General features: G+C 41.9%; 1 protein-coding gene across 1 annotated transcript in view; it reads left to right on the top strand.

The window, feature by feature from the left end:
* Positions 1–13,952, top strand: part of PPP2R5C (protein phosphatase 2 regulatory subunit B'gamma) — a 124,203-nt gene that overhangs the window by 69,905 nt on the left and 40,346 nt on the right.

Here is a 13,952-nt window from a genome sequence, read left to right as displayed (position 1 = left end):
ATTTGTTTATTTCTTACTTTAGTAAGTTTGCTTTGGAAAAAGATGAAAGTAATGTTCTTTTCTGTAGTTCACAACCAGTTATGTCAGAAGTTGAGATCAACTTGATTATTTTAATTTATTGTTGACTCTTAAAGCTCAGAATTTACCAGTGTGTAGTTAGCCTGGCACTGTGAGGGCCATTTGGGGTCCTTCCCCAGACTGACATGTAAGGAATAGTCAGTGCATATACTGAGCAGGAAGTACCCTAAAACCTTACCCATTCAGACTAAGGAAAATGGGAGAATATCTTATTTTCTCTCCTTAATTTTAGCTCTCAATTACTTTGGAAGACCTCCCAGGCTCCAGAATCACAAAGAAAAATCTCTAGTATTTTCTTCTAATGCTTTCATAATTTTGTTGTTAAGAATACATTTTATAATTTATAACAATCTATTTTTTTTATGGTGCAGGGTAGGGATGTAACTTTATTTTCTTCTAAAATGATTGAAAAAATCATTTGTCCTTATATCATGTATTAAGTATTCCATTTTCCCCATTGATTTTAAATGCATCTTTATTATATATTAAATGTATTTTAAAATTAAATGTATTACTGTATTATATATTAAATTTTAAATAGACAGTCTGATATGTATTATATCACATGGAAGGAAGGTTTTCTGTATTTGTGGAGCCTGGGCTGCCAGCAGTGCCTGAGCCCTGCTCCTAAACTAAAAGAAAAGAGTGTGCAGAGAGCAAGGCCGACTCAGTTTGGTTTGGGTCAGATGCCCGCCCCTGAACCACGTGTGGACCTGCGGGCATTTCCCAGTAGCAGTGTGCTTTCCAAGAGCCACTTAGGATACTTAAAGCCCTTGAGAGTATTTTTAGATTAAGTAATCATTACTTCTCCTCTCCCTGTGAGAGTCGCGTCCTAACCAGATGTTCTTCCTGCTGCCTGGGCTTGGTTCCCCACCCCGGAATTCAAGCCGGTGTTCAGAGTCATGGGCAGCTTGCCCTCTGAAGACTTAGCACACACTTACCGAGCGTCCACTCTGGACTGGGCCCTTTTTTAGGTGATGAAATAGAGTCACAAACGAGATTTCTGCCCTCCCAGAGCTTCCCTGTCCATGGGGGACAGGCATAAAGGAAGCACACCAGTGATGTGGCATGTAGCTTATGGGGCTGCTCCCAAGGACAGTACGGCCAGGGAGTGGGTGGTGCTGCAAGACTGCCACATGCGGGGAGGTGTACAGAGGAGCCTTGTACGTGAGGGGTTCAGTGGTCCCTGGAGATCTGCGACCGCAAGGTGCTGTTCTGCGTCACTGAGAGCAAGGGCAGCCGGGTCTTTCCTCTGCCGGGAACGCATGCTGGGGAGGGCATGGCGCCCCCTTCCTGTGCATTTGTCTGGAGCTCTGGGGTGAAACGAGGGGCGGGCAGCAGGTAGGATTTTCAGGTTTATGTGATGACAATTACAGTGCAGGAAGAAAGAGTGGCGGGGATGGCACGTGGCAGTGCTTCCTGGCGTCTCAGGCAGAGCAGGGTGCAGAACTGGAGCAGTGCCCGCACCCCGCCTGGCAGGTGGGAAGATGCCGCCTTCTGGGTGCCTCCCTCCAGTACCCCCTGCCGTGCTGATCACAGAAGCAGCTCAGAGCCGGCTTGCTTGAAGTATCACTGATTGTTTGTGTGCACTTTGGCTTTGTCATAGCATTTTTAAAGACATTAATTTGCATTTTGAAGCATGCAGAGCTCTACAGACGTTCTATGCCTGTGCTGAACACTACTTCTTTTAAATATATGGCCTGTTAGGCTAGACTGCCCTTTGGCTTTCAACAGATTTATTAAGAGATAATTCGCATGTCACAAATTCACCCATTTGAAATATACAGTCAGTGGCTTTTATTGTTCACAGGATTGTACATCGTCATCACACCTAACTTTGTAATATTTTACAAAGTTCCCCCTTTTACAAACATCCCCCTAAAAGAAGTCCTGTGCCCATTAGCAGTCACCCCCTTTCTTCCCTAGCCCCTCACCCCTAGCCCCAGGCCAACTTTCTGTCTAAAGATTTGCCAAACCTGGACAATGGAATTATTCAATGTGTGGCCTTCGGTTGCTCAGCATCATGTTTTCAGGGTTCATCCATGTTGTAGCTTATGTGGGTGTTACTTTGTATTGCTAAGTAGTATTCCGTTAGGTGGTTCTGTACCACATTTCATTTATCTATTCCTTTGGTTTATTTCTGCTCCTATTTCTTCAGCCATGAATAATGCTGTCAAGAACACTCATGTACAAGCTTTGGTGTGCGTATAGTTTCCATTTCTCCTGGGTATTTACCTAGGAGAGATACTGCTAGGTCACAGGTGAACTGTGTGTGTCTTCAGCGTTTTAGAGAACCACCAGGCTGCCTTCCCAAGCGGCGGCTGCACCATTTCACAGTCCCACCCTGGTGCACACGCCCTGGTCCCTCCGTCTTCACTGCCCCTCACTGTCTGTCTGACGGGCAGCCGTCCTGCTGCACTGAGGTGGGGTCTCGCTGTGGTTTCGGCTTGCATTCCCCTAGCGACTAATGATGGTGAGCATCCTCTCATGTGTGCTCTGTATTTTTATACACCATAGACTTAGTCCTAGAACTTAACAGAATCTTACAGGTCATCCTGCCTGACCATTTTATTTTTCAGATTTAAAAAGATTTAGATTCTGGACAATGAGGATAAAAAGGACAATGCCCAGGGAAAACACTCCTGGAATCTAGACCCAGGCCTAAATTACATAGACTCCATTATCTCTTAATTTCAGTCATATTTTAAATATAAGTAGCCATCTGTCTTTTCAATTAAATTATCTAGTTATCTTTTTGGCATTGGAATTTTTCTTATAGTCAAAACACTGATAGCAAAATCAAGTAATAGTGTAACCACTTTTATTTTTCATGGAATTCCATTTTTACTTGAAGAATGACTGGACAAACTGGTTACTCAAACTTGAATATTTAGCGAGCATTTTCTCAGAAAATTAAAAAATGAAAATGTCACTTTAAGGAAAATAACTGACAAAATTTGTTGTTAATGACAAAATTTGAGCTTCAGGTGAAATCGGAATTTTGAAAAATTTCTATCCATCAGCGGGAGTTTCGGCTTCCTGGGGCCACAGGCTCTCCTGCCCAGATCAGTGGGACTGAACAAAAAAGTGAAATGAGTCCCCACTGGAAGATCTACATGATTCAGTGAACCAGTATTTTCCAAATGCCCAGTAAATGGTATTACAGAATCATTCATGGACCACAGAGCTCTTCAAAGTTCAAGACAGACACACCACTGGATTTTAATAGAGTAGAGAACCATCACTGATGAGATGTCAGATTCTGCATAATAGCTGACCTTTAACATAAACTACCACTCGTCAAGTTTTGGTGTAGTATCAAAGAAACCCAAGTTACCTGCAAGGGCTATTAATTACCACTCCTGTTTCCAACTACATACCTGTAGGAGACGGGTATTCTTTCTATATTTCCACTGACCAACATTCTGAGCATGGAAGTAAATATAGAAATCCAGCTGTTCTCTATTAAGCCAGACAGCAAAGAGATTTGAAAAAATGTAAAACTGCCACTCCTTTCACTGAACTTATTTTTGTTTGGAGAAATATTTATACTTAATGAGTTATTTTATGAGCTTACTAGTATTATGAAAAATCAGTTTATTTTCAGAAGTGTTTGTTATTTATATTAAGACATAATGGGTTTATTATTTTTTAATGAATTAATATTTTTAAGTTTTTCTCATTTAATTTCTAATACTGTCAATAGATATAAACGAAAATTCTCTGGGATCTTTAATAATTTGGAGAGGCTCAGCAGGGCCCCGAGACCAAGGAGCTCATGCACCACTCCTGTAAGAATGCTCGTCAGAGGCAGCAGGAGCCAGTGGGGGAAATGGCTTTTCTGCAGCGCAATCCTCTGTGTTCACATGTTCTTCAAGGTGTGCTTAAGCTACCAAGAGCTTAAGAATGACTTCTGAATAACCTTCCTGTGCTGAGATTAGTGTCTGTGACAACCCTAACTTCCCTAGACCCAGTTGCCTAAGAGGAAGGCTTGGCACCCTCTCGCTTCCTCCGCTGAGTTTAGTATGGTGCCTTTTTTAACTCAGTAAGTGTTCACTCAGGACAGAACTTTCTGCATAGACAAGGGTGGGTAGTCTTTGTAGTCACAGATGCATATAACCTGTAGACCAGAGAAGGAAGTGGTAGATGGATGGTTGAACGAGTTGGATGGCTCAAAGGTACTAAAGGTCAGAGCAGACGTCTCTGGGATTACCCACATCTGCTGGCCTGGATTGCAAAGCAAAAGACAGGGAGATACAGTCAGTGTTCACCCCTACACAGCCCAGCCTTACTTTTCTGGGAGACTTTATTCTAGAGGATTAGAGTGCAAACTCTTAACAAAAGCTGCCTTTGGGTGGTGTATTTAAGTTGAATTTTCCCTTTGACTGTATGTTTGTAATTTAAAATTTTTTAGATGATAATTGTGTACCACGTTGTCATCATCAAAAATCAATAAATATGTTTTTATTTTTAAAAAAGGGAAAGAAGAAGGAGAAACAAACTCTCAACATATAGTAGAGTGTTCTTATCAGGCCCCATGCTGCTTTTCTGCAAAAACAAGCTCATCGCAGTATTTTAACCAGTACCACCTGGTGGATGGGGCCTTAACACATTTTTCTTTCTTTCATGCTTGGAGTTCACAACAGCATTTTCTGCAGGGGCACAGGAGTCTTCCTCGGTCCTTGGGGGAGGTTTCATGCCCACATCCCCAGGGTAACTGTCTTGTGTTCCACTTAAGGACTGACATGGAACACTGTCCTTCTATTTTTATACCTGGTATTTACAGTGTGTTCTGGAAAGTACTGCTTGTTGTAAGGGTGAAGGCACTTTGGAAATGGGAGAGGAAAGAATGTTTTGAGTTAAGGAAGGTAGAATATTAATCTGTAAAGCTTCAAATAGATGATTCTTTCTTTCCAGTGATGATTTCAGTCATGCGTTCCCCTTTGTGCTTAGCTATCATTTCTCCAAGTCACAGTAACGTGGTTAAAGATGCGCTGACATCAGCGATGAGCTCGAGGGAGATTAAAACATGAAGTGCTTTTTTGAAATCCAGAGAATGAATTTTCTACTTTAAATAGCAGTGAGCCATTTCTTGGAGATTGGCTCTTATTATTTTGAATTTCCCTTTATATGGTTTGCTGTTCTTAAATTAGAAATGCATGCTCATTTTATAATAAGTGAAATAAATATACAGAAAAACAGCAAGCAAAGCCTAACCTTTTTCCTTACTCCACCCCTGCCCAATTCTACATATTTCCACACCATCTCCAGCCAACCAATTTGTGTATGTTACTTTTTTTTTAATTTTCACAATAAGGGATATGTTTATTACCTTGATTGTATGATGGTTTTACAGACATATGCATATTAAACATCAACTTCTACACTTTAAGCATGTACAGTTATATCAACTATCCTGCAGTAAAGCTAAGATTTTCTTTTTTTTCAGGTGTAGTTTTTTCTTGAGGTACATACAATAAAATGCACAAATCTTAGTGTACAGTTCAATGCATTTTGATATATATATATATATACATTCATGTAACCATCACCCAGACACTCATGTACCAACCATTCTCACTAATCTTTTTCTACCTCCCTTATTTCCCCCACCTACCCCTCTCCCCTGCCCTAGAGCACCCACCAGTCTGTTCTGTGTTTATGAGTCTATTTCTGTTTTGTTGGTTTGTTTTTTAGATTCCACAGATAAGTGAAACCATATGGTATTTGTCTTTCTCTGGCTTACTTCTTAGCGTAATAGCCTCTAGGTCCACCCATGTTGTTGCAAATGGCAAGACTTCATTCCTTTTTATGGCTAAGTAATATTCCATTGTGTATGTGCACCACGTCTTCTGTATCAATTCATCTGTCACTGGATACTAGGTTCTTCAATATCTTGGCTGTTGTAAATAATGCTGTAATGATCATAGGGGTATAATGATATAGCCCTTCAAATTGGTGATTTTGTTTTCTTCAGGTAAATTCTCAAAGTGTAATTGCTGGGTTGTATGGTATTTCTGTTTTCTTTTGTTTTATTTTTTTGGTATCATTAATCTACAAGTACATGAGCAACATTATGTTTACTAGACTCCCCCATCATCAAGTCCCCCCCACATACCCAATTACAGTCACTGTCCATCAGCATAGTAAGATGCTATAGAATCACTACTTGTCTTCTCTAAGTTGTACAGCCCTCCCCATGCCCAACCCCACATTATGTCTGCTAGTAGTAATGCCCCTTTTTTTCCCCCCTTATCCCTCTCTTCCCACCCATCCTCCCCAGTCCCTTTCCCTTTGGTAACCGTTAGTCCATTCTTGGGTTCTGTGAGTCTGCTGCTGTTTTGTTCCTTCAGTTTTTTTCTTTGTTGTTATACTCCACAGATGAGTGAAATCGTTTGATACTTGTCTTTCTCTGCCTGGCTTATTTCACTGAGCATAATACCCTCTAGCTCCATCCATGTTGTTGCAAATGGTAGGATTTGTTTTCTTCCTATGGCTGAATAATATTCCACTGTGTATATGTACCACATCTTCTGTATCCATTCATCTACTGATGGACACTTAGGTTGCTTCCATTTCTTGGCTATTGTAAATAGTGCTGCTATAAACATAGGGGTGCATATGTCTTTTTGAAACTGGGCTCCTGCATTCTTAGGGTAAATTCCTAGGAGTGAAATTCCTGGGTCAAATGGTATTTCTATTTTGAGTTTTTTGAGGAACCTCCATACTGCTTTCCACAATGGTTGAACTAATTTACATTCCCACCAGCACCCCTTTCTCAACAACCTCACCAACATTTGTTGTGGTTTGTCTTTTGGATGGTGGCCATACTTACTGGTGTGAGGTGATATCTCATTGTGGTTTTAATTTGCATTTCTCTGATGATTAGCAATGTGGAGCATCATTTCATGTGCCTGTTGGCCATCTGAATTTCTTCTTTGGAGAACTGTCTCTTCAGATCCTGTGCCCATTTTTTAATTGGATTATTTGCTTTTTTTGTTTGTTGAGGTACGTGAGTTCTTTATGTATTTTGGATGTCAACCCTTTATCCGATCTGTCATTTATGAATATATTCTCCCATACTGTAGGATGCCTTTTTGTTCTACTGATGGTGTCCTTTGCTGTACAGAAGCTTTTCAGCCTAATATAGTCCCACTCATTCATTTTTGCTTTTGTTTCCCTTGCCCGGGAAGATATGTTAATGAAGAAGTTGCTCATGTTTATGTCCAACAGATTTTTTGCCTATGTTTTTTTCTCAGAGTTTTATGGTTTCATAACTTACATTCAGGTCTTTGATCCATTTTGAATTTTCTTTTGTGTATGGGGTTAGACAATGGTCCAGTTTCATTCTCTTAAAAGTAGCTGTCCAGTTTTGCCAACACCAGCTGTTGAAGAGGCTGTCATTTCCCCATTGTATGTCCATGGCTCCTTTATCGTATATTTAATTGACCATATATGTTTGGGTTAATATCTGGGGTCTCTATTCTGTTCCACTGGTCTGTGGCTCTGTTCTTGTGCCAGTACCAAATTGTCTTGATTACTGTGGCTTTGTAGTACAGCTTGAAGTTGGTAAGCAAGATCCCCCCTACTTTATTCTTCCTTCTCAGGATTGCTTTGGCTATTCGGGATCTTTTGTGGTTCCATATGAATTTTAGAACTATTTGTTCCAGTTCATTGAAGAATGCTGTTGGTATTTTAATAAGGATTGCATTGAATCTGTAGATTGTTTTAGGCAGGATGGCTATTTTGACAATATTAGTTCTTCCTAGCCAAGAGCATGGGATGATTTTCCATTTACTAGTGTCCTCTTTAATTTCTCTTAAGAGTGTCTTGTAGTTTTCAGGGTATATAGGTCTTTCACTTCCTTGGTTAGGTTTATTCCTTGGTATTTTTTTTCGTTTTGATGCAATTGTGAATGGAATTGTTTTCCTGATTTCTCTTTCTGCTAGTTCATCGTTACTGTATAGGAAAGCAACAGATTTCTGTGTATTAATTTTGTATCCTGCAACTTTGCTGAATTCAGATATTAGTTCTAGTAGTTTTGAAGTGGAGTCTTTAGGATTTTTTATATACAATATCATGTCATCTGCAAATAGTGACATTTTGACTTCTTCTTTACCAATCTGGATGCTTTGTATTTCTTTGTTTTGCCTGATTGCCGTGGCTAGGACCTCCAGTACTATGTTGAATAACAGTGGGGAGAGTGGGCATCCCTGTCTTGTTTCCGATCTTAGGTGAAAAGCTTTCAGCTTCTCGCTGTTATGTATGATGTTGGCTGTGGGTTTGTCATATATGGCCTTTATTATGTTGAGGTACTTGCCCTCTATACCCATTTTGTTGAGAGTTTTTATCATGAATGGATGTTGAATTTTGTTGAATGCTTTTTCAGCATCTGTGGAGATGATCATGTGGTTTTTGTCTTTCTTTTTGTTGATGTGGTGGATGATATTGATGGATTTTTGAAGGTTGTACCATCCTTGCATCCTTGGGATGAATCCCACTTGCTCATAGTGTGTGATCCTTTTGATGTATTTTTGAATTCAGTTTGCTAATATTTTGTTGAGTATTTTTGCATCTACGTTCATCAGGGATATTGGTCTGTAGTTTTCTTTTTTGGCGGCGTGTTTGCCTGGTTTTGGTATTAGGGTGATGTTGGCTTCATAGAATGAGTTTGGGAGTATTCCTTCGTCTTCTATTTTTTGGAAAACTTTAAGGAGAATGGGTATTATGTCTTCTCTGTATGTCTGATAAAATTCCAAGTAAATCCATCTGGCCCAGGAGTTTTGTTCTTGGGTAGTTTTTTGATTACTGATTCAATTTCTTTGCTGGTAATTGGTCTGTTTAGATTTTCTGTTTCTTTCTGGGTCAGTCTTGGAAGGTTGTATTTTTCTAGGAAGTTGTCCATTTCTCCTAGGTTTTCCAGCTTGTTAGCATATAGGTTTTCATAGTATTCTCTAATAATTCTTTGTATTTCTGTGGGGTCCGTCGTGATTTTTCTTTTCGCATTTCTGATTCTGTTGATATGTGTTGATTGTCTTTTTCTCTTAATAAGTCTGGCTAGAGGCTTATCTATTTTGTTTATTCTCTCAAAGAACCAGCTCTTGGTTTCACTGATTTTGTCTATTGTTTTATTCTTCTCAATTTTATTTATTTCTTCTCTGATCTTTATTATGTCCCTCCTTCTGCTGACCTTAGACCTCATTTGTTCTTCTTTTTCCAATTTCGATAATTGTGACATTAGACTATTCATTTGGGATTGTTCTTCCTCTTTAAATGTGCCTGGATTGCTATATACTTTCCTCTTAAGACTGCTTTCGCTGCGTCCCACAGTAGTTGGGGCTTTGGGGTGTTGTTGTCATTTGTTTCCATATATTGCTGGATCTCCATTTTAATTTGGTCGTTGATCCATTGATTATTTAGGAGCATGTTGTTAAGCCTCCATGTGTTTGTGAGCCTTTTTGCTTTCTTTGTACTATTTATTTCTAGTTTTATACCTTTGTGGTCTGAAAAGTTGATAAAATTTCAATCTTTTTAAATTTACTGAGGCTCTTTTTGTGGCCTAGTATGTGGTCTATTCTGGAGAATGTTTCATGTGCACTTGAGAAGAATGTGTATCCTGCTGCTTTTGGGTGTAGAGTTCTGTAGATGTCTATTAGGTCCATCTGTTCTAGTGTGTTGTTCAGTGCCCCTGTGTCCTTACTTAATTCTGTCTGGTGGATCTGTCCTTTGGAGAGAGTGATGTGTTGAAGTCTCCTAAAATGAATGCATTGCATTCTATTTCCTCCTTTAGTTCTGTTAGTATTTGTTTCACATATGCTGGTGCTCCTGTGTTGGGTGCATATATATTTAGAATGGTTATATCCTCTTGTTGGACTGAGCCCTTTATCATTATGTAATGTCCTTCTTTATCTCTTGTGACTTTCTTTGTTTTGAAGTCTATTTTGGCTGATACTAGTACCTCAACACCTGCTTTTTTCTCCCTGTTGTTTGCCTGACATATCTTTTCCATCCCTTGACTTTTAATCTGTGCATGTCTTTGAGTTTGAGGTGAGTCCCTTGTAAGCAGCATATAGATGGGTCTTGATTTTTTATCCATTCTGTTACTCTGTGTCTTTTGATTGGTGCATTCAGTCCATTTACATTTAGGGTGATTATTGAAAGATATGTACTTATTGCCATTGCAGGCTTTAAGTTTGTGGTTACCAAAGGTTCAAGGTTAGCTCCTTTACTATCTTACTGTCTAACTTAACTTGCTTATGGAGCTATAAGAAGCACTGTTTGATGATTCTTTATTTCTCTCCCTTCTTATTCCTCCTCCTCCATTCTTCATATGTTGAGTGTTTTGTTCTGTGCTCCTTTTAGGAGTGTTCCCATCTAGAGCAGTCCCTCTAAGATACCCTGTAGAGGTGGTTTGTGAGAGGCAAATTCCGTAAACTTTTGCTTGTCTGGGAATTGTTTAATCCCTCCTTCATATTTAAATGATAATCGTGCTGGATACAGGATTCTTGGTTCGAGGCCCTTCTGTTTCATTGCATTAAATATATCATGTCATTCTCTTCTGGCCTCTGAGATTTCTGTTGAGAAGTCTGGTGATAGCCTGATGGGTTTTCCTTTGTAGGTGACCTTTTTTTTCTCTCTGGCTGCCTTTAATACTTTGTCCTTGTCTTTGATCTTTGCCATTTTAATTATTATGTGTCTTGGTGTTGTCCTCCTTGGGTCCCTTGTCATGGGAGTTCTGTGGGCTTCTGTGGTCTGAGAGGCCATTTCCTCCCCTAGTTTGGGGAAGTTTTCAGCAATTATTTCTTTAGAGACACTTTCTATCCCTTTTTCTCTCTTCTTCTTCTTCTGGTACTCCTATGATGCAAATATCGTTCCGTTTGATGGTCACACAGTTCTCTCAATATTCTTTTGTTCCTGGAGATCCTTTTATCTCTCTCTGCATCAGCTTCTCTGCATTCCTGTTCTGTGATTCTAGTCCATTAATGGTCTCTTGCATCTCATTCATTCTGCTTTGAAGTCCTTCCAGAGATTGTTTTATTTCTGTATTCTCCCTCCTTAGTTCCTGCATATTTCTCTGCAAGTCCATCAGCATGGTTATGATTTTTGTTTTGAATTCTTTTTCAGGAAGATTGGTTAAATCTATCTCCCCAGATTCCTTCTCAGGGGAGGATGTGGAAGATGTCTGGATCAAATTTTTTTGCCTTTTCATGTTGACTGATGCGGTGGTATGCTGTTGACTCTGCTTTCAGCTGGGAGAGCCAAAACTCTTCCCACTCGCTCCTGGCCTTTCTTTACTGGGACAACGGCGACCCCTAGTGGCTTGTGTTGGGAAGTTGTGCGTAGACTGGGTCTCTGTTTCTCGCCCAGCTGCTATGGAGGAAGCTCCCTTGCTGTGGGCGTGGCCAGCCTCAGGCTGCTCCTCTGCTATGGCGGGGCTGTGCCAGAGGGGAAATGGGTGGGGGGCTATCACCGTGAGGGGTCTCAGATCTGCTACCCAGGGGGTTAGGGTTCCCGGAGTTCCACAGGATTCCCAGCTGCTGGGCTAAGTGTCCCGGGACACTTCCGTCCAGCTGTGGGGTCCCTGTCCCTTTAAGACTTTCAAAAAGCATTCACTTTTCTTTGTCCCAGGGGCGCCGGCTGCGGGGACCCGCTCACAGGTCTTACTGTCCTGTTTCCTTAGTTTCCAGCACCCCACGCATGCACTGTGTGTTTGCGCTCTGGTGCGGGTGGCTGGGGCTGGGTGTTCAGCGGTCCTGGGCTCCCTCCCCCTCCCGCTCTGACTCCTCTCCTCCCACCGGGACTGGGGGGAGGGGCGCTCGGGTCCCGCCGGGCTGCGGCTTGTATCTCACCCCCTTCGTGAGGTGCTGGGTTCTTGCAGGTATAGATGTAGCCTGGCTGTTGTCCTGTGTCTTCTGGTCTCTCTTTTAGGGATAGTTGTATTTGTTGTATTTTCAAAAATATATATGTTTTTGGGAGGAGATTCCCACTGTCCTACTCACGCCGCCATCTTGGCTCCACCTTCATCTTTCTTTATTCTTTGTCTCTGAAATTAGACATCAGTTTTCTTGTTTGGAGCACATGCCTTCACCCCTTAAACCTGTATGTGCTCTGCTGGACTGCAGCTATGTCACGGCATGAGTGTTTGATTACCTCGCCCATCGGTGTGAGGAATACAGATACAGAAAGGCTTCGCGATAGATAGCACTGAATTGTAAAAATTTTCCATAAGGTACTGGTCCCAGTCATCTGGGTTTGCATCTAACTGAGTATATTGAGCACTTGGGAGAAGAGCATCTGCAGGGCTGATTTTAATACTGAAAGTAGGAAAATCAGGAAAGCTATAAAAGCAGGTGCTTCCCAATATTACAGAGTCAGTCCATGCCACACGCAGTAGCTGTGTGGAACCAATGCACGCATGCCCGTGTGCATGGTGGCTGTTTATATATACCACTTTTCTATTTCACACATGCCCAATGCAAAGAAAGGATTTAGCCTCTTTCAACTGATGGGAAAACCAAGGCTTGTGCAGGTTTTTGGTCTGAGGTCTTGTTCTGGTTAAGAAGAGAGCTGAGAGGCTGCCCCACTCAATTGTGTGCTCTGTGTAACCTCTGAGTCAGTGTGGTTCTACCGAGAGGTTATGACAAATCCTTCTGATCCACATCAGACCTGGGACTCCAGACCTACAGGGAAGCAAGGTTCCCTTTGTGTCCATTGCATGGTACTGACAGAGGTCGCCTTCTGTGGTTCTCAACCTGAACTCCACGCATCTCGTCAGCAGGCACTCCCGCCACACCCAAGGATATCAGCACCACAACACTTGACTGGTTTAACCCCTGAAGCTTTTGTGCTGAGAAACATTGCTAGGTTAGAAGCCCAAGAATAATTTGAGATGGCATGCTATTTGCCTTCTGCTCTTTTTTCCAAATATTAGTTTTAGTGTGTTTAATCTTTTCTAGGGATGACATTAAATTAACGCAATGTAATATAGAAGGAAAGGTGAGTAGAAATTACAGTGAAATTTTGTTGTTGCATGAAAGAAATAACTTCTTTAATTAGAGCTGGCCAGTAATAAAACTTCCTCGCTCTAGGATGAAGGTCCCTCAAGGACACTGGAAAGAGGAATTTGGGTTAAAAGTAGGTCGATCTGCATGCCCTTGCAGACTCCTAACTCAGCATCTGGGATTCCGTGAATGTGCACAGCACGGGGACCGTCCGTAGCGGACCAGACACCGCACAGTGGGCCTTCAGCTGGAAGCTGGAACCATTAGCTCTACTGCTGGGAGAATACGACCAAGTTACTGGAGCGTCCCCACTTGCTTTGTGTGTCAGAGTTCTGCCGGAGAGGGGGGCCAGCAGGATGGAGAGAAACAGCCAGAGAGAGATGGATCCTGTGGGCGCAACTGTCTCATGCTTCTGGGGTCCGACTGGGCAGCCCGAGCTCTGTGGGCTGGAAATGGGCAGGGGCTGCCTTGCTGGCCACAGCGGGATTTTTTCTTCAAGGAAACCAAGTTCTGCTCTTAAGACGTTTGGCTGAGTGGGGTGGCCCACCCACGTTCTGGAGGGTGATCTCGTTTACTTAAAGTCAGCTGTTAGAGATGTGAACCACACCTCCTAAACACCTTGCAGGGACACTCAGATTACTGTCTGACTGGATGACTCTAAGGCTAGCCACCACGCTGGGGGCATTTTATTTTTTTCAGCCATTGCTTAGCCATGATCTGTTAAGTCTTACTTTGCTGCCCCTTCACAGTCCCCTCTGGGTGTGGCTTTTCCCTCTAGGCTCACGCTGGAATCCCAGACCCACAACCTCGTCTTTGCCCCTCCCCCGAGACAGCCAGGCCTGGGGGTCCCGCAATTGGGGTGTGGAGGCAAGG

The sequence above is a fragment of the Manis javanica genome, chromosome 8 (genome assembly GCF_040802235.1).
Source record: "Manis javanica isolate MJ-LG chromosome 8, MJ_LKY, whole genome shotgun sequence".
NCBI lineage: Eukaryota > Metazoa > Chordata > Mammalia > Pholidota > Manidae > Manis > Manis javanica.
The sequence above is the reverse complement of the archived record's forward strand: the minus strand, read 5'-3'. Positions and strand labels throughout refer to the sequence as shown.